Source organism: Stegodyphus dumicola, chromosome 1, assembly GCF_044657685.1.
Source record: "Stegodyphus dumicola isolate Sdum_Otavi_A_Nest chromosome 1, ASM4465768v1".
NCBI classification, from domain to species: Eukaryota; Metazoa; Arthropoda; class Arachnida; order Araneae; family Eresidae; genus Stegodyphus; species Stegodyphus dumicola.
Window position 1 is genome coordinate 86,961,527 of NC_140768.1, and position 26,067 is coordinate 86,987,593.

Below are 26,067 nucleotides of genomic sequence, written 5' to 3' on the forward strand. Positions count from 1 at the left end.
TGTAACATACAGAAATATAAATTATAATTCAACAAAATGCACCTTTTATTAAACAAGAAAACAAAATAAGTGTTATTACAATGGGAATTTCCCGTAAAAGTATTAATTTATATATACTTTGCCGTTAGGAGGCACCATAGTGGTGTCATGTGGAAAGCTGGCATACAAATGCCAGTGTTTCCATGTTGGTATCGCGTGCAAGGAGGAGGACAAATCTCGGTGTTATCATGGTAGATTAATACACAAAGCGGAAGAAAAATATAGATGTTGCCAATAAGTGTCGTATAAAGCTCGGTGTTATCTTGTTGGTGTCGTGCATAAACGGCGGACGAAGGTCGGCGTAAAAAAATTAGTGTCATGTGCAAAGCAGCATACAAAGATCGATATTACAGCATGGGATCTTCTACAAAGCAAGCGATAGAGAAAAACGTCTATATTACCAAGTTAGTGTTGTGAACAAAAGAGCCGACAAAGCTCGGTGTTACCAAGGTGGTAAAGAGTGATAAGCGACTAACAAAGATTTGGAGTTACACGTTGTTATCACGTACAAAGCGACAGACAAAGGTCGTTATTACCGAGTTAGTGCGCAATAGGGTGGACAAAGATTGGCATTATTACATTGTTGTCGTACACAAAGCAATGGTTAAAAGTCGGTACAAGGAAGATTAGTGTCATGTGTAAAACAAAGGGAAAAGATCGGTGTAAGTATATTTAGTGTCATGCCGATCAAACTTTGGTGTCATACACAAATCAGGTGCCACGTCGTTTGCATATCTAACATTCCAGTTCTTAGTTTTTAGTAAAAAATGTAGTAAGTGAAACCCTGTAATAATAGTACGTTTTTACAAAATGAATGCGTTGAAATTTATCCGATATTCGCTTTGAATTAAAGAATTCTGAAGCAAAAAAAGAATATCTTATGTGTTGAGATGCAGATATAATTTAGTATATAGAACTCTTGGGAAATACATGTGTGAAGAAATCCACAAAATCTGCAGCTGCTGAGTGATATATATCAGATAAAAGACAAAGTGACTAAACAAATATCAGATAAAAGACAAAGTGACTAAACAAATATCAGATAAAAGACAAAGTGACTAAACAAATATCAGATAAAAAAACGTAACGGGAGAGACAAGAACCAAAATTAACAGATTTTTGTAATGGAATGTGTCTGCAAAAATGGCTCATTGAAGTGGCTCGCACAAAGAATGAAGATGGATTCAATGCTTTTATCTACCGCTCAACAGGTAGCAGGGTACTACTGAGCGATGGATAAATGCGTTAAGCTAGCGTAAATCGTCATCCTCCGTGCGATTTTCCTGTGATATACATAATTACACAAGCGGGAACTTCCCAGATATGACATTGAGGTGCGAAGGAAAACGAAGCACCTTCTCAAAAGGGGTACTTGCAAATTTTTGTCTTTACTTCCTTTGAGCTGCCTTGAGTGGGAAGAGTCGTTAGTGATGCCGACTGTTAGGTCTATGTTCTAATCTTGGAGAAGGTAATGAATGTTTGCAAGTGTATAAGTGCTTTTGCGGCATGGAGACACTTTAAAATACTGGCCAGTCGAAAGTCCTCTCGAATGTTTATTGGAGGTGTTAAGGTAACGCGAATGAGCGTAATATTCATTCGGAGGGCTAGTTTCGGAGGTTTAAATATAGAACCTTCTTCATCTTCAGAAAAGCAAATGGCCGCTCAGACACATGCTATTCAAATTTCATAGAGGAAATGATGATTTACGTCAGCAGAACGTTTTGACCTACCGTTCATCAGCGTCCCGTACTATCGCAAAGTGCCATTTTCACATATACATCCAATTACGAAAACTTCTTATTATTTCCCTTTCTACCTCCCTTTACAGTTTCGGCAGATATTTTTGAGTCGCTTGTATATAATTAAATAACGGTATCAACACAAAGACATTTTAAACACACATGTGAATGTCAAAGTGCTAACGAAAAGAGAAAGACTGTTTGAAGAATACTAACTTTCATTTGGTTGTAGTTTCTTCTGTAGTTTGTGACAATTATTTCTAACCCTTAGTTTCTAACTTAAATTGTATCTTATTTTTCTTGACTCGTCACAATACTCGCTCAAATCTAATAGTTCTTACCAATTATACAAAGGCATAATTTAAAAGCAGAATCTTAATATTAATCATGAGTGTATGGCAATATTCCTCTGATATTTTAGTTTATACACACACTGGCCACTGAATTAAAAACCCAAGATCAATATTTTAATGGACCACCTTTTGCACGGATAACTGCCTTGATTCTTTTGGGCATCGAGTCTACATACTTCTGTAGTACATTTACGTCCAGAGAATACCATGCATTGGCTATGCTCCTTTTTAGATCTTGTAAATTAGATGGAAGAGGAGAGTGCTGTCGGATGCATCTTTCCACCATATCCCACACATTTTCTATGCAGTTAAGATCCAAGCTATGCAGTGGCCAGGGAAGGTGTTGGAAGTCAGACTGACGTTCAGCGAACCAATTTTGAACACTTCTGGAGCGATGTATAGTTGCAATAATGTCCATGAAGTATTCGTCGCCATTAGTGTCAAAATGCAACATTGCAGGGTGCACTTGATCTGACAGTATATCTCATGGCTGTTTGTTTACCCTCGAGGAATACCAGAGCTCCACTTTCATACCAGCAGAACATGCCCTATATCATGATACTCCTACCAGACCCTTGCACAAAGCCAGTTAGGCAAGATGAATTCATGGCTTTATATGGTTCTCGCCAAATTCAAAATCTTCCATCAGTGCAAAATAAGGTGCAGCTTGATTCGTCTGGCCATATTTTCTCTTTCCCAGTCCTCAGATGTTCAGTGTCTTCTTTCCCGACACCACTGCAAACGAATTCTTGCATGTCGGGTAGAAAAGAGTGGTTTTCTCACAAGCACCTGACTATGCATTCCTATTCTCTGCGCATGGTTCGAGCTGCAATGTGTTGGGAAGAGCCTTGGTTGACGATCTGTGTCAGTTGAAGCACATTAGAGTCCCTGTTTTGCCGTACAATTCGTCGGAGACGACGCCGATCACTCACTTGGAAAACTGTGCTCGAACCGCAGTCACGTCTTCTACAAAAGGAATGTGGGTTCTGAGCCCAATTTTTGAAAACCTTTGATATGGCTGCTTTTGAGAACTCAGTGAGATTTGCTGTCTTTGAAATCGGGGCCCTTGCTTAACGGGCACCAACAATAAGACCTTTCTCAAACAGTGAAAAACCTGTCGTTTCCCTAATTTTGCTTCATTCATCGTGAAAAGGATTTTTACACCTTATTTATACTAGCATTCTAACCACATGTAACCCACGTCATAAAAAAAATTTGCATACTTCATCTCTAGCATGCATTCAAATGAAAATATTAAATTCTAAATTAAAGGTGACACAAGTATTAGTTTAGCTATCTTCAAAGGGTACCCGCTGTTCAGATTAAGTTAGGATTGACTTTTCTCTTTCCCGGCCACGTGCCTTCCGAAAGTGAATGAAAGAGCATCCAGCTAGGAATCGGAAGGTCCAGAATTCGAATCTTTACAAAGGTATATTTTCTAAAATTTCGTGTTCCAATATAAATGGAGCCCAAACTAAAAATGTAATGGATGATAATTCGTCACTTACAAGGATTTGGTGACTGAGTGCCTTCTCTGCAGTCGTCATTTAGGTAGGGAAGAATACATTGAATTTTCTTCTTTCACATTGCTTGCTTTCGAAATGTAACTAGAAGCATGTCTGCCTAGTATAGTAAGGTCCGAATTTTGAATTTAAACAACAGCCCCGCTGATTTCCTCAGTTTTCTCGGCTTCAAAATAATTCTAAGTATTCAACAGTAATACTAAAATATGGTGACCGATAAATCGTCCCACTGGAAACTGGCGAGTGGATCCTCTTTCTCCCCACTCGCCCTTTAAGTGGAAAAGAAAAAAAATCTGCTTTATAACTGCGTGCCTTCGAGGTGTAATTGGAAGCACGTCCCACTAGCAATCGGGAAGTCCAGATTTCGAATCCCATCGAATGCATCGTTGATTTTTCATGTTTCTTGCTTGGAAAACCTGATGACTTTACACCGCTACAGTTTAAATTATTCACTTAATATTTATTACAAAATTAAATTCTCATTTATTCCTCATCTTGAATTTAAAAAAAAAAAAGAGGCTAATCTTTGGAATATGGTAACAGGTAGTTTGGCGACATTTTGGTGGTAAGGCGATAACGGTTACTAGGTAGGACTTTAGCAGTGTACATGGATAAAGTCAAGAGTGTGCGCAATGCCATTTTTGTGCAATTCTGGGATGTTTTTTTAAGTGAAAATAGGTCGACGTGTACATGGATACCGTGTGTGTGCAATTCTTAAAAACGCGGCAAACAGTTTGCGATTCTGCCCTTTCTCCCAATTTCGCACCTAATCTTCGTCATGATTAAGCACCATAATTGAAAGATTAACCAAAAAAACTATAATCATTGTTATAAATATTTAAATCTTTTTCAGTGTATTTGTTCCCGTATTGCTGCGCTATGGTGTACTTATTTATTTATTTATTAAGTTTATTTGTTTACATTGTTAAATCTTTTTCAGTGTATTTGTTCCCGTATTGCTGCGCTATGGTGTACTTATTTATTTATTTATTAAGTTTATTTGTTTACATTCATGTTAATAATTTTAGGATTTATTTCGTGTGTAACTGAATTTCTAGCAATATCTTTTGTATATAAGCGCTTATTTTTTGTACAGAATTGTAGACCTTTCAATTCCAAATCCAGCGATGTTTAAATATTTAAAATGGATTAGAACGCGAGATATGGGCAACAGTGCGCCTGACGGTTCTTGGCTTACTTACCTCTGAGGTGTATGTCTTCAATTTGGTGCATTTGAAAATCTCTCAACAAACTGGCGACTATGTGGAAGTTTCGGGAAAACGCATATTTGAAGTGCTAGTACTGATCCCCGAATCTTCCAAAAGCTTATTCTACATCATACAAATAAGGCTCGGAAAGCTAAGATTAGTCAGTTTTCAGGTGGTAGAAACTGCGGTTTAAAGAATTGCGTTTTACAGTTTATTTTGCGCATAATTTGGGGAATTGACGACATTTCTCGTGTACTAGTGAAGGTTTGTTTAATACAGGCATTCTGCTCGAGCTGATTAGAGCTATTTATTGTGCTTAGGTTTTAAAATAAATTCTCAGTTTTTTCTTGCTTGTCTGGTGATTATTGAAAAAGACATCCACGAAGCCGTAGATAACAACAGTATTATGATCAGTGCATTAAATTTACTCTAATAGCACGTATCAATCGACAAAAGCTTCCGGTGAAATACAAACACATGCACGTGAAAGATCATGATTTTATTTCTGAAACACTTTGTTACCAAGAGTCGGATTTAATAGCTAGAGAGGTAGTCAGGGTTATCTCCGTTACTCAACTTATTATATTTTCGAAGTTTGCATGAATGAAACTGTGACGTAGCAAGCAAAAATTGTCAGATGATGCACACGAAGGAATTCCATTCAATCTCGAGAACGGAGAAAACATGCAGCCAACGTGATCAAGGAGATAAAATTATCAAAAACGGAAATAGTATCACAATATATATAAATAACCACTGTATCACATTTTTTAAGCAACTAGCCGCCTAAAATAGTTATTATAAAAAAGGAAAAGTATATAATAATTTTGCTTTAATGAGTCCAGCTTATGTAAACCTTGTAAAAGTATTTATTGTTTTTTAATTATTATATTATGCATCTGTATTTAAATCACTCAGATCAAAAAGTAAAAACAAAAATAATAATAAATAATAAATAAAAATAATCTTAAGAATTGCACTTATTGCTTTTAAATCGCTTAGATCCTTAATCAAAAACAGACGGATTAAATTTGAAAGATATCTTAAGCTTTGCCGAATGGCAACACACTGGCGTGTGAAAGTCAAAATAATTTTATTTCCGGTAGTATAGCAACATATTCCATTTAAATCGCTGAGTTCGTTGATGAAATTTAAATACAAATAGCTTACACTATGCAGAATGACTGAGGTGCCGAGAGAGAAATATTCTATTTCGAGCAGTGGCAACACATCGTTTTCGAACCTATGAATTTGGCAATCAAATTTCATTGAATTCGATCTAAATATGAAATAAATAAAAAAGAATTTAAATCTGAAAGGCTCCAGATTTTAACGGTCACCCAAACGGGCTCTTTTGAAGTTTAATATGGTTTATAAGCGCAAATTATCAGTTGATATGGCCCAGGTGGAATAGCGAAATATTTTATGGGATACAAGATGAAAATACGTTTAGGCTAACATAGGAACATTATACATAATTTTATATTTAATTTTCTGGATATTTGAAATATATAAAACGTAATTCTATAAAAATATTTAATATTTTTAATTAGCTACATCATGAATTAAATGGATTTTTATTTAACTGAATCGGATTCAAAAGTTAAAAAGAATACTAGCGGGCTGAAGCCAAAGCAAAAAGAAAATGTATAAAAACATTTCAGAATGAAATGTTTCAGCTTTATTTTGGCTTGAGTAACAATTTTTGGTCATGCAGAATAGGGCTGTACCAATGTTGTTGTACAGACATTCTGTGATTATAAAACTGCTAGTCAGTGTACAGCTGTTTAACTCATGAAGCCTTGATGATCATTAGGAAAGAAAATTACATGTGTCATCGGTTCCACGTTAGAATTTAAAGTACTGATATTAATGACACAAACACATCTTGTGTGTATTACAATATCTCTGTTTGATGGAGGAACGCCATCTGCACTCTTGAAAACAACTGCAACTTTATTTTCTTTTGGACCGTTGTAACGTCCTTTGTGTTGATCTATAACAACACTTTCGTCTTTTATGTACACATGGATGGCAGAAGCAGTTTCAGCACCTTGCACTCGTACAGTTCCTTCTTCATATTTTTTTCAGAATCTTGTAGGCTTTGCATATGGATTCAACTGCATCTAAATGTGCCAGCATTCAGAGTAGCATTTCAAACTATATTTATTCTCTTTCTGAGGGCTTGATCCGAATCTAAAATATACAGCTGGGTATACTGTTCTTGATCAGGTGGATGAAGGTGGTTTGCTCGATTATATGTGGTACCACAAATTCTAAAACAATAGGGACCTGAACCTGTAGGCATATCTATATTGGCACTCAAGAAAGCAAAACTAAGAAGACTCTTATAAGTAGGAATGTTAGCAACGTACGTACGTTAGTTATATGTACTTCAATTTTGAGAAAATGAGTCGTTCCCATTCATTAACTTACCCCATTCTTCTGGAGATCTTTCAGCTTCTACAATTTTCCCATTGTGACAGAAGTGCACGTATCTTCCATATTCCTTTCTCCTACAGAGACCGCAGCAAGCTTCCATTGAACCGACACAGTGTTGCTCAACGTAAACTTAGAGTCCACATCTTCTTGCATTGTGAAAATTGCTGTGTGAATGTCGTGCTGTACTCATGCGAAGCCTGTCTTCTCGTATAGCCATTGTTTCTTTTTGAAAGAAATTTGATGAAAAAGGTAAATATTGATATTACCATTTTAAATTTGGCGCTAAATGCTATCCTGAAAAATGGAAACAGGCGGGAAACGTAAATCAGCAGTAAACTCCGCGACCAGTTCTACTGCAAGCAGTTATAATTGGCGCAAATTCCGACTATATGTCACTGACAAAAAATGGGGATTACGGTTTTTAGCGCACAGTGGAGCCGAAGTATCTCTGATTTCGGCAACTACAGCAGGAACTATGCTTTGTTCCTATACATTATATCCTGGTAATGGCACAGAGAACCCAACTTATTGTGTAAGACAGTTTCAATGGCCATTTATTGTCGCCAAGGTTAATAAAGGTATCATTGGGGCTGATTTTCCAAGTCATTTTCAGCTAATTATTGATATTCGTAACAGAAAACTGATTCGTGGCGTTACTCGGTTATCCGTAAAGGCAGTAATTAGGTCTGTCTATGATGAATACATCATCAGCACACTGAATAATAACCATGTATCAAAATTTTATGAATTATTTAAATCTTACCTAGACTTAACAAAGTCATATGTTTTCAGTACCTCAAGCAAACATGATGTGAAGCATCAGATAACAGCCAAAGGGGTACTTGTGCATACACGAGCCCGTCCACTCGATCCTGGAAAACTTGCAAGAATTTCAGTTTATGTTGGAAAAGGGAATCATTCGATCATCAAAGCGCCAATGGGCTAGTCCCCTACATTTAGTTAGTAAAAAGGATGGAACCGTTAGAACCTGCAGGGACTATAGACGGTTAAATGACCAAACCATACCTGACAGTTACCCGATTCGAGGAATCGAAGATTTCCATCTTATCTTGCTGGGTAAAAACATATTTTCAAAGACCGATCTAGTAAAAACATACTATCAGATACCAATCACTGAAGACGACAAACCAAAGACCGCCATATTTTACCTTTTCGCCATGTAATAATAATATATTTAATGCTTGGCAATGCTATTTTTATTTCTCATTTCGTAACACATAAAAAGGTTTTATTAACAAACTCTACGACTTGACGGCGATCAGTGGCAACGCTTCGAAATAAAGCAGACCTTTATCTCTAGCGTGCGCGACTATTGCCACACGGAAAAAATGAGTGCGAAAATTAGCGTTTTCGGAGTTTTTAATTAATATATCTCGGCTGGTTAAAGTCGTACGAAGATGAGAAGAGTCAAAATGGCTTCCGACGAATTTTTTGGGATGGGGGGGTACCTCTCTCGAAACTCAACTTCCCGCCGTTCCAAAGGAAATAATGCCACAAAACAAACAAAGAAACAAACAAACAAAGGAAAAAAAAAGAGAGAGAGAGAGAGACGCGCCCAGATTTTAATAGTATAGATTTTCATATACTATTAAATACATCTATTGCTTTTAAATTGCTTAGTTTATAAATTTATAACAGACAGATTAAATATGAAAGAATAATAACTTACGTTTTTACGAATGGCAACAATCTCGAATGAAAAGTGAAACAACGCATTTGCAAAGGATCGCGCAAAATCGCGATTCGAGTCGAACAGCCCTTTTGGGCTAGAAAACAACTTCGAAATTTAAAATTCGGGCTTTCTGCTTATATTCGGATAGCGTACTAACGGGGCTATAACATTTAGCGACGCGCGCGGTTAGGGGGGACATTTCGAAGAAACCAGATTCTAGTATAGCACTGGTTTAAACGGAATTTTTCCGAGAAATGTTTCGTCTAGATAGGCGAAACATGTCCCGGCTAGGCGAAACATTTTGAAACTTTCCCGAAAATGTTTCGTCTGGATCCGTGTTCCACGTAGAGAATCCAATCAGATGAAAGTTCTGCTTCTGAAGGATCACGGGTAATTTTCTATATAGCGATGGCTCTCATTGTGAAATCATAGACGATGAAAATAGAAGCCAATTTAATTGAAGAAATATGGAAAAAGCCGTATATGTATTGCTGTTTTGTTGTAGTACAATTAAGTCATTTTTAAATGTTTATATATTCATTAAATTTATAATCGAGGAAATTTCAGAGTAAACAATATTTTATGACATGCTTGGTGATAACATGCTATTTATGCTTGGTGATAACATGCTATTTCTGATGATTTGTTTACAAATTATTCGTCAGCAAACGTTCGCCAAATTTGTCGTATTTCGTGCTTATCGTGTGAAAAGAATGTTTTGCTATATAATATAATAGATTTTTTTCATTAAATTTACGGTGAATAATTCTTTTTAAATATGTTTGTATATGCGCGACTTAACTTTTCTGCTAATTACTTTTATTACTTTTAAATTTAAGTTCCATAATCAGCGATTACGTTAAAATAAGCGATTACGTACATTTAAAAAAATGTATATTATAATGCATATTATTATATAATAATACATATGTATATTATTATATGTATACTTTTATTACTTTTAAATTGAAATTGCATAATCAGCGATTACGTTAAAATAAGCGATAGATTATGTAATAATGAGGATACACATTAAATTTGCATGCTATTATCTTCATGTTATTAATGAAATGCTTTTTAGATTATAAACACATTAAGAACTATATTTTTATCATAAATGCTAAATATTGAAATACTGGAAATTCATGGATTTATTACTATGAATGATGAAAAACATTTGTATATACATTCATCAATATAAATCTTATTCATTACATTAATACTAAGAAACATACACCATCAACTTCTAAACCATCGCATCTCTCTCTATGCGTATGTAAATATGTGACTTATTAGATGTGTGTATATACTGTTACGGTTTTTGTGTTTATTTAACTATTTTTAGTAGAATTTGTAATTAAAATTGTTTTATATTCCTGTGCAATGCAGCACGAGACTTATTTGAAAAGAAAGCTACGCTGGAAAAATTAAAATACAAGAGCACGCGCATTTAACATTTTAATAAATAGATATCTCGTAATTGTACGCTTTTGCTATCCAGAAAAATAGAGAAAATACCAGAATGTTCTCGTGCTGATTAAAAAGCTTATAAAAGCTGGAGAAAAACTTCTCAATTCAGTAGTTGTTTTTACAAAAATATATATCATTACAAAAATCGGAGTAAAAAAATATTCAATTTAAAAGTAACAATTAATGTAATACACACATGTCATTTTGCTCATGTATCGTCTGGCAAGGATTAATAGTATTTCGTTAAAGAGTCAATAGTATTAAATAATCACAGAATATATTTTGTATATACACGGAATTTGAAAGCAAACGTCTCTTTCGCTACCCTGAGCGATAACTGATTCCTGTTTGGCTTTTAAGTCTGTTTACCAAGTAAAAATTGTAACCTATTTCGCATTACCGCAGTTCCGAGAAATGTTTCTTTTGACGTCATGTTCCAGCGTATGTGATAGGGATTTAAGTGTATTCCAAAACTCTGGTGGCTCCAGGTGTCGCCGTTTTACCATATTGAAAGGGACAAACATCTATACATACAGATTCTTCCTCATATCATAATACAGATGTACTCCAATTAAGAACCTTAACTTAGGTCATGAAGGGAGAGGACTTTCGTGCATGAGATACTATGCAAGTTAAAAAACGGGTAAAATAAAATACAAATTTTAACTTTCCTGTTTAATTCGGTTATTTTCGCATTTCATTCTCGAAATAGTAACATTGGTTGTAATAATAAATCTCCTTAAATTGCATCATTTCGAAATTAATCCTTGCCAGACGATACTTAAGTAACGCCCATGACACATGTATTTAAATTACGCTTGAGCAAGTACAAATATTAAGATTCGCAAACTAAAGCTGCATTAACCTATAGAAGTAAATGGAAAATATTGCTACGAATGTTAGATAATTTTAGTAGAATTATGCTTAAAATTTTTGTATTTCCTCGTGCAATGCAGCGCGAGGCAAATTTCAAGAGAAAGCTATGCCGAAAAATTAAAAATACAGGAGCACAAATCGGATTAGCTTTCTCTTTAAATGCCCTGTGCATTACGTACTATTTAACGTTTTTAGTAGTTTGGAGTATAACTACTCATTATTACTACGTGATATTGTGAACACTTGTAGGAATATTTCTGAGGAAAATTCCAGAGTTCTGAAATATTTCTTTAGATAAGAATAAATTTGATTAACCTATTATCGGACTTGTGCATTCAATCTATTACGAACCCGTTCGCATGCAACAATATAACTGTTTTATTCCCAGCCAAACCTTCATATTAGAATCTGCGAATTCTTCTCTTGCAAACATGTCGCCGCTTATCTTCCTTACATCAAGTGCATTCGAACCCCAATTTAACGAAATTTAACAGACAAAATGTTTTGTTCTCTATATTCGATCCGAAAAGAAAATTCATTATCTCACAAAGACGTGTAAAACTGAATGATGAATTACCGCCCCCCCCAGAAAAAAGCTGATTAAGATTGCCACATAAGGTAAAATTTAGTGAAAAATAACTTTAATTAAAGAAAACGAAGGGGGAAAAAAGTGTTAGAGGTTGCCATACTTTTTTTTTATATTTGCTATATTATTATTTGTAAAAGTAGCCACAAGAATACCCAGCCGCCTAAAAGATTTATTACAAAAAGGAATAAGGTGATAATGATTTTAATGAATCCAGGTAGTATCATTTCATAAAAATATTTAATATTTTTAATTAGACATCTCAAGATTTAAATGCATTTTTATTTAAGTAAATCAGATTTAAAAAAAGTAGAAAACTATTTTTACGAGCTACATTTGCTGCGTTTCAATCATTTGCTTCGCAACTGAGTAACAGAAAGATTAAATTTGAAAGTTAAAAATATGTCTTAATTGAATTTACTCAGGATTTACTAAATAGTTACGCGCTGATGCGTGAAAATGACAATATTCTATTTGAGGCCGTAGCAATAGCTTTCAAATAGCTGAATTTGTGGAATAAAACTGAAAGATAAATATTCTTGCGTACGTACATATATTGAATATATGAATACGTTCGTAATATATTGAATGCACAAGTCCGATAAAAAATATTTCCGAAATTCTGGAATTTTACACAGAAATACTCGTACAGGTTTCACGGTATTACACAGTACAAAGCAGTATTTACGCTTCAAACTACTAAAAACCTTAAAACACAACGCAATGCAAAGCGCATCTAAAGGGAAAGCTAACTCGGATACCTCAGTTCAAGTGGAACTAAACAACACGCAACAACAATAACTAACAGCAACTGAGAAGCAAATGCTTTCTCTTCCGCCTTAAATAGTTTTCATCCCGCCGGGAGATATTTCTAGTGCTTTATGCTTGTCCAAATTACTGGAAAGCAATACGAGCGTGGAATTACGGTTAAGTCGTCAATTACATTTATTCAATTTCAAAACAAATTACCGAGATCTTTAATTTAATTTAATTCATTATGCCATTTACTCAATGTTAAAGGCACGTGCCCCTGTATTCTTATTTTTTTTTTTTTTTTTTTTTTTGGCATAGCTTTCTTTTAAAATTTGACTCGCGCTACATTACACAGAAAAATACAACACTTTTACATATAATTCAACTAAAAATATTTATCTAAGTACAAAATTCGTAACTCTGCCCCTCCCCAAGGACTGCACGTCCCGGGTAACACAATCACTGGGCAGGAAGCTATACTTACAACTAAGGAATCGATGCAATAATATTACAATAGAATAATAAACAACATAAACAATAATTGCAATAAGTAACTTAAACTAAGATAAATACTAAATCAATAATTGAGTGCAAAAATTTACAAATTCAGAAATCAAATCATGTCAGAAGGTCTTGGATGTACTCCTCGAACGAGAAAGGCGCATCCGGAGGGCGACCAAACAAGAGATCACAAGGCAGACGAAGGTCACGACTGAAGAGCATCTGAGATGGGAAATAGCCGGCAGTCTCGTGAACAGCACTGCGATAAGCCAGTAAAAACAGAGCTAACTTTCTGTCCCAGTCCTGTTGCTTTCTAAAAACCACCAACGAGAGGTTATTAAGGATGGTTCGATTAAACCTCTCTATCATGCCGTTTGACTCGAGATGTAGATGCTTCGTTTAGGATTTGCCAATGCCGATGGTTTTCCCCATGTGTAAAGAGCCAGTTTCCTTTAGAAAGTCCTCCACGAAGGCATCCCTCCCCTTAAGCAGACAGCCCTCGTGTGCTTTGCCATAATTAAATGCACCAAATACACTGTCAATGCCGAATAGCTTGCAGTGCTCTTTAATTGCAGCCAATGAAAAATTTCTTCCTTGATGGAAATGTAACTGAAGAGGCACTCCGAAGGTAGAAATCCAATGCTGTATCATTACCTCTGCTATTGTGACAGCCTCTTGATCAGGAATAGGATACGCTTCAGGCCATTAGGGGAAGTAATCAATGACAACGAGAATGTAGTTATTGCTATCAACAGTTTGTGGCAGACGTCCCAGAATGTCAGAGGCAATACGTTCAAAAGGCGCACCTACATTGTAACACTGTAACTTCCCTCGGCTGCGTTTCTTCCGTTCTTTCCGGCCCGCACAGTCATCGCAAGATAGGCACCACTTTTGCACGTCATCCTTCGCATTATTCCAATAGAAGAGCTCTTGAACTCTCTGCAAAGTTTTTATTACTCCGAAGGATCTTGGAAATATCAGCTGCGATCGGAAATCCTTTCCATCATCCGATTCAAATTTCCGGTATAGTACGCCATTTCGAATGCGGAATGAGTCCCAGAGAGCACAGTATTGTTTTGCTGTAAGACTACAGATCGAAAAGTCCTGCTAGCTAGGTTTTCTCTTTGAAAACTCCATTGAGTTCAATTATGGGTTTAGTGTCGCTGTCTTTCAGCTGGTCTCTCCTGACTTTGTCTTCACTCCAGGGGTCTCGATCAGGCTTTCTGGCCAGGGTGTTCGAGACAATGGCGATTGCAGGTGAGGATAACTTCTGATGATGGATAGTTATGTCCTCAAATGCTAAATGCAACTCTTCAGTTTTAAAATACAAGGAAAAATTATACTTTCTTAGAAAGTCCAATCCGAGTACTTAGAAAGTCCTCCACGAAGGCATCACTCCTTTAGGCAGATAGCCCTCGTATGCTTTGCCATAATTAAATAATCCAATCCAATCCGAAAATGCAAGGATCTGCGATATCTGCCACATATGCTGATGGTAGGTGGCTCTTCCAAACGTGATGTTTATGTTTAACTTCTCATCTCTTTCGATTTGATCACCAGACGCATTCTGTAGGGTAACACAGGACGGCGTTCAAATGAGTTCATCTTTAAATTATTGAGCTAAATCTTTCTGAATGATAATAACATTCGCTCCTGTACTCATGACCATATTGCAAAGAACTCCACTTTAAAACGGGGTTGTCATTATCCTTCAAATTCTGCTCTACGATATGGCCATTAATTCGTTTCCTGCGTCGTTGCTGGGGAATGTTATTATTTTTCATGCCCTGGGGTGTTGTGCAGTTGCTTCGTAAGTGGCCTTCAGCACCGTAGTTCCAACACTTTAGGGATGGTTTCTTGTCACTCCTATTTCGTTTCAAAGAACTGACTTGTCTGTTTAAACCATCTGCCTTATTTTCCGTGCCTTGGGGTTTCTGTAATTCGTACGTTTGGGGCCTTCAGCACCCCATTCACAACACTTTAGAGTTAGTTTCTTCTGACTCCAATTTCGTATCAAATCATTCTTTTTTTCTGTTTAAATCATCTAAACGGCCAGTCACTTGATCCACTCGCTCCTAGACATGTGCAACTCTGATTGGATAAATCCTTGAACATCCGCGCTTCGTAGAGCTTTCTGTATTTCAGAATCCCGGATGCCGTCAATGAAGTACTGCAGGGACAGTATTTCCCTTATTTCTGTTGGGCACTCCGAAAAGACGAAATGAGACAGCCTTTCAACGTCCATCGCGAGCTCCTGGAGCGTTTTCGTGGGCTTCTGCTGATGAGATTTCAATTGAAGCCTGCTGTAGTCTTTTAAACATTTCTCCTCGAAGCACAGCTCCGACGCGCCGGATACAGCTTCTAAAACTAACCTTTCTGGAAGATTCTGAAGGATATCCACTACGTCTGTTCTCAGAGAAGTGGCGAGATGACAGGTCTTGCTTGGAAATCCATTCGCTTTCGCCACTATAGAAAATTGTGTCTTATACACTTGCCAGGAGGTCTTCCCATCATATGTGGATAGCTTCAGAGAATGACGAGCAGGCATAGTTAAATATTTAAAACTTAGATTTGCTTCCTGCTGTCGCTATGCTCTTCTTTAATGTGTCAATTTCTGTGTCGACGGCAGCAGAAACCCTACCATCAATTTGCTCTTGGACAGTAGAAGCTCTTCCTTCCTCCAGTTGTTCCACAGCAGAAACGTACTCTTCTATTTGTTCTTTTAACAGAAGAAACTACTTCAATGTATCCTACTTTATTTTCAACAGCGTCAATTCTGCCTTCCATAGCCTCACATTTGTTTTCTATTATGGAGGTAATTTATCTTTTCATTTCTTCTTTACCTACTTCAATCTATTCTTGAATGAATTATTGGCCAAACGTAATCTATCCTTGGCTCGCTATATTGTTAATATTTTTATGCTCGCTATATTGTTTCTTTAAAAACTAGCCGCCTAAAATATTTACCATAAAAAAGTAGAAGTATATAATGGTTTTAGTGACCCCACCTAGTATAATAACAAAGATATCGAATATTTCTAATTAGACATCTCATGAATTTTATACGTGTTTATTTAAAGAATCACATAAAAAAGGGGAAAACAATATTCTTAGTAACTGTGTTTATTACTTTTAAATCGTTTAGTTTATTACTCAATAACCTTTCAGATTAAATTTGAAAGTATCTTAGGCTTTACTGAATGGCAACACACTGGTACGTGGAAGATAAAAGTATTCTATTTCCGGCCGCGGCCACACACTGCTTTCATAAAGCCGAGTACATTAATTAAAACTGAAAGATAACTATCTTACATTTTTCCGAATATTAGTAGTTTCGCGCGCTAGAAATAGAAATATTTTATTTCGAGCAGTATATTGCCAACTGCTCGCTTTCAGATTGTGGAGGTTGTTAATCAAAATTCATTAAATTTTTACAAAATATGAAATAAATAATAAAACAAATTCGAAATTCAAAATTCGGACTTCCATATGCACACGTTCGGGTGGAGAACTATGTTATTCAAAATTGAATGGCTAGGTACCGTCGTTTTTTTCACAATGCGAGGAACATACCTACATGCTCGCAGATTCTTAATTATTTAATTTGTTTAAAAATAATACAGGGCGATAATATTTGGTGGCAAAAATTTTAAAAACTGATATTTCGTTTATAGTTAACCAACGTAAAATCCCATTTCGAAAACTAACAGTCTCTTTTGTAACAAATAAATAAATAAAATATCAGTTCAGAAAAAGGTTTTTGTAGGTGATTAGGTGACGGACATTCCTCGTTGTGAAAAGTATTGAACAATATAAATTTTAAAAAGGACATTTTATTCACAGAATAATATAGTACTAGAAAACACTGTCAGGCTTCCGTATTGGTATTTACACAGGCGGCTGTTAACATCATTTGCGTAGCTAAAAAAATTAAAATTTTTTGTTAAATTTAATGAGTTTCTTTCTCTCTCTCTTTTTTTCATGATTATTGGATAATGGTTCTTTAATACAACGTCACAAGAATATTAATAACGTAATTTTAACGTCTGAAAACTTGCAAATCATTTGCATGAAAATTAATTAGGCACGCGAAATTATAAACTAAGCAATGTTACTCACTAGTAAATCACAAAAGAAAATCACTACATGGGACTTGAGAAAATAATTAATCTCCGAATTATTTTAATTTATTTTAGCCTACTCCTCAAGCTATGTCGAAAATGACGTGAAAAATCCCAAATTTTGAAATTAAATATCTCCATCAAGTTTTGTCGCTGAGAAGTCAAACGTTTTGCATTTTATCTTTTATAATGAGTATAATAATTTTCCGAAATATAGCTACAGCGGGTAATGTTTAAAAGATTAAATTCCGCAATTTTTACAATTTTTTTTAAACTTTAAAAACGTCAAAACATGACTATTTGCGTCATTTAAGACCACATTTCTATAATTGTAAGTAACTGTCTAAAACCGACGGTTTAGAAACTAAAGGTTGGGTAATGACTTGAGTGGACATGATGAATGCTTTTCAAAATGTTTCCAATCTAACTAGTAAAACAAAGTTTTTTCTTCCTGCTCATATGTAACATACAGTAGCTATTTTAACACAGGCAAAAAAGGAAAAGCTGGCTATAGCATATAAGATCGCAGAGCAATGTGCAGGAAATAATGAAAATACGTTAATGATAATCGTTTCCTTGGAGATTTTCCAAAGACAATTGAGCACAATTCAGCTATTTCCTTAAGTCAGATTGTTTTCACGACTGACTGATCATTAAAATACAATTGGGTGGCAAAAGCTACTTTCGAAGATCACCGAACCATACCTGTTTTCTATGACATCACCTCGACATTTCCTGAAATGGCGCAGTTTTCAGTTACGAAACATATTTAGCTGCTTAATATTCAACTCGCACGCTAGTTGGGGGTGGGGGGAATGCTGATGGAACCCTGTCCTTTTTTTCCTCGAAAGACAGAGCAATTTAAATCTAAATTATTAAATAATGAAGAATCTGCATTTATGTAGAGGCCTCATATTGTGGAAAAAAGGTGACATCTAGAGCCAGAAATTTTAAACACATGTATTTCTCCATCCGATCCATCCGAACATGTGCACCTAGAAATCTGAATTTTGAACTTGTTTTTCATTTATTTTATGCTTTCTACAATTTGATAAAATTTTGATTAATATTCTTTATGACAGAAAAGCAATGTGTTATTGTCACTCGGCGAAGCGTAAGATAGTTCTCTTTCAAACTTAACCAAAAACCTTCGCGATTTAAAAAAAGAAATGTCACTCCCGAAATAAAATATCTTTATCTTCCACGCACCAGTGTGTTGCCATGCGTAAGATATGAAATTTTCCTTTGAAATCTAATGTGTCTGTTATTGATTAACAAACAATGAGTCATAAAGCAACAAGCGAAATTTATCACTATTATTATTAATTACTAGCTAGATTGATTAAATTCATTACACACCATATATGCATATATGATGGCGTGTATGATGCGTATTAAAATGATGAAACTTGAAGTCAAATGTAGCTGTAGAATTACACAATTTATTTCTGGGCAAACTAATTCTTGAGAAGCATGTTCTTATTCGCATATTATCATGGGTGCAATCTGCATCCAATTCTTGGACGCTTACAATGCACGACACAGAGAAGTGAGTCGCAACGTGTTAGCTGAAGAAAGCAAACGGGAAAGTGCGACGCGTTTAGAACAAAGCTGGGTAGTGTCAAAACGTTTTGGTTCTAAAAAAAAAAAAAATTGATTTCAATTAAAAATTCTTTCTCTGGATAAAACTTACCCGCATTGCAGCGTTATGTAAGATCGCATGATATGGATTAATTTGAAATGGCGCAGTTTAGAATGATACATCAGATGATATATTATAAATAGTTACTATTTTAAAACAGAAAGAGGAAATACCGAAATTAAAGCGAAGAATATAAGGGGATTTTCCGATTAAAACTAGAAGTTTTCTTTCATAATTTTCTTTCATTCTTTTTCTTCTGCCTCACCTTGAAAAGGATTAAGCAGTTTTCAATATGTCATTATGCTAATTTTTGTTACATTAATTTTATTATTTTATTGAATTGTTTTTATATCAGTTTTGATGAGTGTACTTCTTGTTAGAATGTCAATCCCTTTCTTGATTTGATTGTTATTTCTTCATTATATATATCATGACTATTTTAGGCGACTGGCTATGCAAGCAGCTCATTTCAAATAAGTTAATTTGGAGAATAAGTTTATTTCATTAGGTAAACGAAATCAGTATTCAAAACCAAAAGATCACATTGTAAACAAAGAATTAGTAAATCACAAAATCATTAGGAACAAATTTATAAACTCATCATTAGGAAATGCAGAAATTAAATTATAAATGGCATTAAAGAACCATATCAGCAAGTGGTCACTGAATTCAAATTCGGGAAGAAAAGTCGATTTCATCTTTTTGTTTTATGCAGACCATATGCCCCATATTTTATGCCCCATTTGGACTGTCTAAAATAGTTATTATTAAAAAAATAGTTATTATTAAAAAAATCTCTGAAAGAGTTCAGATTTTAATAATCGCCCAATAAGGGCTCTGATAAGTTTAATAGGGGCTTTTTACAAGGTTTACAATATGGTTTATTAATAGAGATTATCAATAGACATGGCCCGCTACGCAGCAAAGTCTTCAAGTTCCTCTTCAACGCTAATACAAATTAATTAAAATAGAGATGAATAACAATAACTGCGTTTATTGCTTTTAAAATGCTTATTTTGTTAGTCAATAACAGCTAAATTTCAAAGAAAAATTAAATATCTTATGATTTGCAGAATGGCAACACACTGGCGTGTGGAAGATAAAAGTATTTTATTTCGGGCATTGGCAACACATTGCTTTTAAACTGATGAGCTTTGTGATTAAACTTGAAACACGAAGATGGCATGCCTTGCCCAGTGGCAATACGTTCCTTTCATATCGTCGAGGTTAATTCAGAATGTCAATATATTCGCATAAAATACAAAATAAATAAAAACAATCAAAATCGTAAAAACATCCTTGTATTTAGCGTAGTATTTGTTTTTACGATTTTTTTTGTCACATTAGCGTGCTTCTCTTCTAGTCTAAATAAAAACAATTTAGAAATTCAAAGTTTAGGCTTCTATAGATGCACGTGCTCTGTATATTGAAATTTTGATTACTCTCAATGGCGGCATCTTTCCACAGTGCCAGGAACATACATATTCTTTATTATTTAATAACATTCGAAATACATCATCTACTATCACTACTGTTATCCCACACATTTTCCTTTCCCATTTTGTAAATTTCAGTAGACAGTTCTGCTTTATTCTGTTGGTTTGTGATAATAATTTTTTAAAATCTTCTGCTACAAACAATTTTAATTTATTTTTAGACATGACCCGCTTAAACCCCTACGTTGTTAATCGGGTGTTGACTGTTGCATACATTACCGTAATAAACCAACCTATTTCAAAAGGAGGCAAATAGTGGTTATTAAAGTTTTTGTCTGGCTTGTTCAAGGTGTTTACTGATATGGTCGGAAGTTTGTTATCAATTTTTTTGTGTAACCTACTTATAATAAGATACCGAGTTCAAATATTGTACACGCACAGTTTGTGGACAAAAATTCAATGCAGTGCGGTTTTTTTCCTCAATTCCATTAAAGCATTTTTTTAATTTAATGCTGAAATGGTCTTCCGCACGTTCCTTCGTTTAACGAACAAACTAAAAATCTAAGAAATTTACTGTTTACACAGGACGAAATAGAAAAATTAATTAAATTAAATTATATTTGCGTGAAATATTTAACATTATTTCTGATTTCAAAATTCGCTAGAACGTTTTAGATTATTGTTTACAGTTTTTGAATTTCAATCCCTAAAATTTTATCGGTAACAAAATTTTGAACTCTTTACATATTAAAAAACATACTCGTCGCAGTCTTTTAAAACAAGAATGATAAAAAATATTAATAGGGAGATTTTCTACATTTTTAAAAAAGATTTTGCTACAATGTAAAACAGTCACTTCTTCCATTGCTGGTAAGCACTGTGCCAAGATTATGATATCACTGCATCATAATAAATTCTACTGAATCATTTACATTTTTTTATAAGCTTATATAAACTTTTCTCAGCATTTTATTTTAAGCGTTGATTTTTTTAAGTTTTCTTGCACTACGCAATATTATATTCTTTTATGGGATTTTAAAATTCTAACAGCCAAAAATGTACCTATGTTAAAGATTTGAAAACTTCAAAGTTACAAGAGAAATTTTCTTTTTTTAAAAAACAAAAGTGACAAAGCATATAAAATATTAATTAAGCAACTTCCTAGGATTTTTTTTAATTGATCTGCGCACCGCATGACTTTCTTGTATGGCCTATTAAATTACACACACATACAAAATTTAACGTTCTAGGGCTACTCGTTCTTGAGTAATGCGAAATACATACGTACAGACTTCAAAAAGAAAAAAATATCTGCTTAATCCATTTTAAATCAAATTTACAATCCTTTTTGGCAAAAACAATCGTTTATTCTGTCTATACGTATAGATGTCACAAAAAACATCGTTCAAATAGTTTCGAGAATGATTGAAATGGATATTTTCGTTGAAATATGATATCCGAAATTTTTCGCGATTACAATATTTCCTTTACTTCGCAAAAATAAGTAAAAAAAAAAAATATTTTTATGAGCTTTTATTTAACTAGCTCATTTTATTTGTCCTTAAGATCCAAAGATTTCCCGTCCATTTTTTTGACTGTTTCCTGATAAGCTGTCGATCTCACATTTGTACACACACATACACTTATTGAGAGAGAATTTTTTCAAAATTTGATTTAAAAATTTTTTAAATAATGTTAATGTTGAATTTAATTTAAATTTAATGTTGAAACGATTTTTCGCACATATTTTTGCTTGAAAACAAAACTCTTAGAATTTAAAAACTCTTAAGAATTTTACTGTCTGCATCATTTGATATAATAGAAAATACCTTTTAAATAATTTTTATACGAAATTTTTAACGTAATTCCTCAGTTTTTAATAAACTCGCTCAATTTTTCCCTTGAATTACAAAATAGTTGGAAGTAAAATAGTGATTATTCATTCCAAAATTTTTTTAATTACATAATTTGATTAAAAATATTATCTTTATATATATATCTTCCATTTTTTATATAAAAAAATAAATTTTTTATTTAAAACTCATTAAATAATCAATGAACTTGTAGAAACATTATGATTATTTTTTGGATGCAGGAAAAATGAAAAATGAGCAACACTTTCGCCGGGAATCGAACCGCGGACCTCTGGCATACGCGCCTAGAATGCAGACCACCACACCACGAAGGCATGCCGAGAACACGGGAGAAATACCTTATATACTCCCATGAATATATCATCTAGCATATACCAATTTCAGCATACTTAAGAGAACAAAATATTCAAATAAGCATCTCTCCTTAACTGACAAAAACTGTAAATCCGGTTTAGAGTGAAGCTTAAATTCGTTCATTCATGTACTCTATTTACTTCGTTCCTCGAAGCAATTCTTACGTAATTTTCCGACCATTGAACCGAAATGAGATATAAATGCAGATCAGTCACGATTTCCAATTATACAATATTTAACAGCGATTATATGACATACGAAGCACAAAGATGCGGTTAGTGTATCAGTAAAAGGAAAGAACAAAATAACTGATCATACTTTTATTTACTAGCTCAGGGGTTCTCTACCAGAGGGAATTTCGTGACTTTAAGGTGGGGGGGGGCAGAATGCGGTCAGCCTTTCATTTACCTGTTAAGTGCTTTAGTTTAGTTCTATATTAGTTTATGCTTATAAAAAAAATTTTTTTTTTCAAGTTTTGATATTTATCAACATTTTCTATATTACCTCGTGTTTAATTTATAAAACAATTTTAAAAAATTTGAAAGCTTTCAGATTTTACATTACGCCCAAATCAAATCAAATACACTATCGCAAAATAATTTTAAAATGAGCATATTTTTAGAAGTTCCGATACACAGTTTCGAGCGCTGGAGATATTCCCCCCCCCATACAATTTTGCCATTGATCGATTTCAAATCGTTGAGTTTGTTAATCAAAAATTCGTTGAAGTATTACAAAATGTGAAATCGATAATAAAATAAATTTCAAATTCCAAATTAGGGCTTCCAGATGTCCATATTTAGTAGGAGATTAAAACAATCCATATTTAGAGTCCATATTTAGTAGGAGACAAACCCACATTATTATTTTATTCAAAATTTGATAAATTTGATGGCTCTAGGCACCGTTGTTTTATCACACTGCGAGAAAAGACAAGGTAACCAAGAAAGTTCTTGCCGTTTTGGACAGTCAGAAAGAAAAAGTCATAAAACAAATAATAATCACTGCTAATCCTCAAAGTAATCCCCATCGGCATCCAAGTGCCTTTTGTCAACAAGTGGCTACCTGTGCGATGCTATTGCGGTAAAACTCACGAGTCTTGGACGCAAACATGTCCGTGAAGGCCTTTTTGAGGTCTGGCCGGTTGTTGAAGGATTTCGAGCGAAGATGGTTGTCCATGGAATAGAAAAGGTTGTAGTCTGTTGGCGCGAGGTCTGGGAAGTATAGTGGATGGGGTAGTGTCTCCCATCTCAGTCACTAGAGCCTTTAGCACATCTATCTCCTGGTAGTCACAGAACAGAAGGGCTATCGAAGGGAAAAGGATGCCTTCGTGGACGTAAGTGCAGAATAAAGGACTCTTTTCCAAAACACAATTGTAAAATAGATTCAAAAGGGAATTTTTCGTGACATCGAAGATACGTAACGTATGTATCTACCTCTCAGAACTAAAACTATTAGTCGTAGAACGTTTAAATTTTGCATATGGAACTGTTATAAGATCTAGTTGTGCAGCTCGCTTTTTTATTGCGATCGCCAGTGCCAAACGTATATACATATACCTACCACCTTACCCTGCTTAAAACTCTTTACCTGGCCTATATTTTCGCAATCGTTGGTAGTAATCATCTACTTCCAATTACAAAAGTGTTCTAACTAACAAAATTGTCAACAATATTTAATTTCAAAATTTGCAGTTTTTTAAATTGCGTTGAGGAATTGGTTAATTAAGTTAGAATAATTCGAGGAAACAAGTTTAAATGAAATGTAAGAAAAATGCACTAGTGTTTTAAATAACGAAAATTGGCAGTGTCTTATATTAAAAAAGTTAGTTCTGGATAGATTACGAAATATAAATTTTAATGCGGTCTCCTGGGAAATTTTTATACTCATTATGAAAAAATAAAATCGCAGAAACTTCGTCTCGCGTCTGACAAAATCTGGCCTAGAAAATTAATTTTAAAATTTTCAATTTTTGATGTCATTTTATTTTGCGTTGAGGTATCGGTTAATAAAGTTAGAATAGCTCGAGGAAACAAGTATAAATGTAGCAAAAAAACAGAAGTTTTTTAAATGACGAAAATATTCTTGCTTTGGCAATGTCAAATTTTAAAAAAAAATTGGGAGCAAATCAGAAAATCTTTTAATGCTGTCTCCCGGTTCCTCACTTATATTTGGAAAAGTTTTATACTTTTTATGCAAAAGAAAAAAAAAAAAAAAAGAAAAAAAAAAAAAAGAATACAAGAAATTTGACTCCCGTAAGACAAAAATTCACCGAGTATATTTAATTTCACAATTTGCAATTTTTGATGTCACTATCAACTTGTCTTCAGGGATCGGTTTATTAAGTTAGAATAATTCGAGGAAATGAGTTTAAAGGAAATGCAGGAAATTAAAAAAAGAAAAAGAAAAAAGTGGATAATTTAATGGGCTGTGCAAGGAAGTCATGTGGTGTCCACATCAGATTTCTTAATTTTATTTTGTTTGATTTTGAAACAAAGATTTTTTTTCAATTCCTGAAAATGGCTAAACACTTACAACATCATGCACATTTAGACTTTCCACTAGCTTCTCTTGCTACAAGAAAAGAGAGAGAACTTTTTCCAGGCCATTCTACGTACGTAAATCGAAAGGTCCGGCATGAAATACTTCTAAAAGAAAGCCAGAAACCTTTAACAGTTTATTTTTCAATGTAATCTCCTTGGCATCTGAAAATTTTTGCGTCATTTAAGGAGTAATTGTATTCTCCCTGAAAAAGTAATCGGAATGTTTGCTCTCAAAATACTCCAAATGTTCTTTTCACGTCATCATTAGATTTTTTTCCACGAAAGTAACATTTCAGCCCGAAGAACAGGTAAGAATCACTTGGAGCTAATTTGACCCGTAAAGGGAGTGGTCTAACTTCTTAAACCCACATTATTATTTTGTATTGCTAAAGTTGGGGTACCTAAAGCTGCGTTCAGACGTGGGCGTAAAGCGCATAGAGGCATAGTCATAAGGGCATAAAATACGGGACATCCGTTCACACCTGCGAGACGGGAGTCTAAGTTGTGGCCAATGAGAGAAGCTAAATTTGCGCATGCGTGGATGTGTCTACACCTTTCGCGCGCTGTTTTCTAGCTCAATTGATTTCTCGCGCTCGCTCTGTTCGTTTTTGTTATTTTGTGTCATGGATTTTTTAGCTCAACACAAAGTTTTACTGGTTCAACAGAATGCTCTTTTATCTGCCCTTCTTATAAGCCAAGAAGCAACGGAAGAAGGTAAAAAAAGAAAAATAACGAAATGGTCTAGAGATATTTTTTTGAAAGACTAATACTTGGTTGGCACATATCTTTCTGTGCAAAGCAGTATGCAATATTTCTGCATTGTACTGTAGTACTCTCTATACTATAAACATGCACATGCATATTTATATACTATATAAAACCTTCTTCAATTTTTATATATAACTTTTCTTAGG

At 34.4% G+C, this 26,067-nt stretch overlaps 1 protein-coding gene across 2 annotated transcripts in view; it reads right to left on the reverse strand.

Annotated features, from left to right (window-relative positions):
- LOC118185252 (pantothenate kinase 3-like) overlaps nt 1-26,067 on the reverse strand; it is a 104,191-nt gene that overhangs the window by 49,545 nt on the left and 28,579 nt on the right. The window lies entirely within an intron of this gene.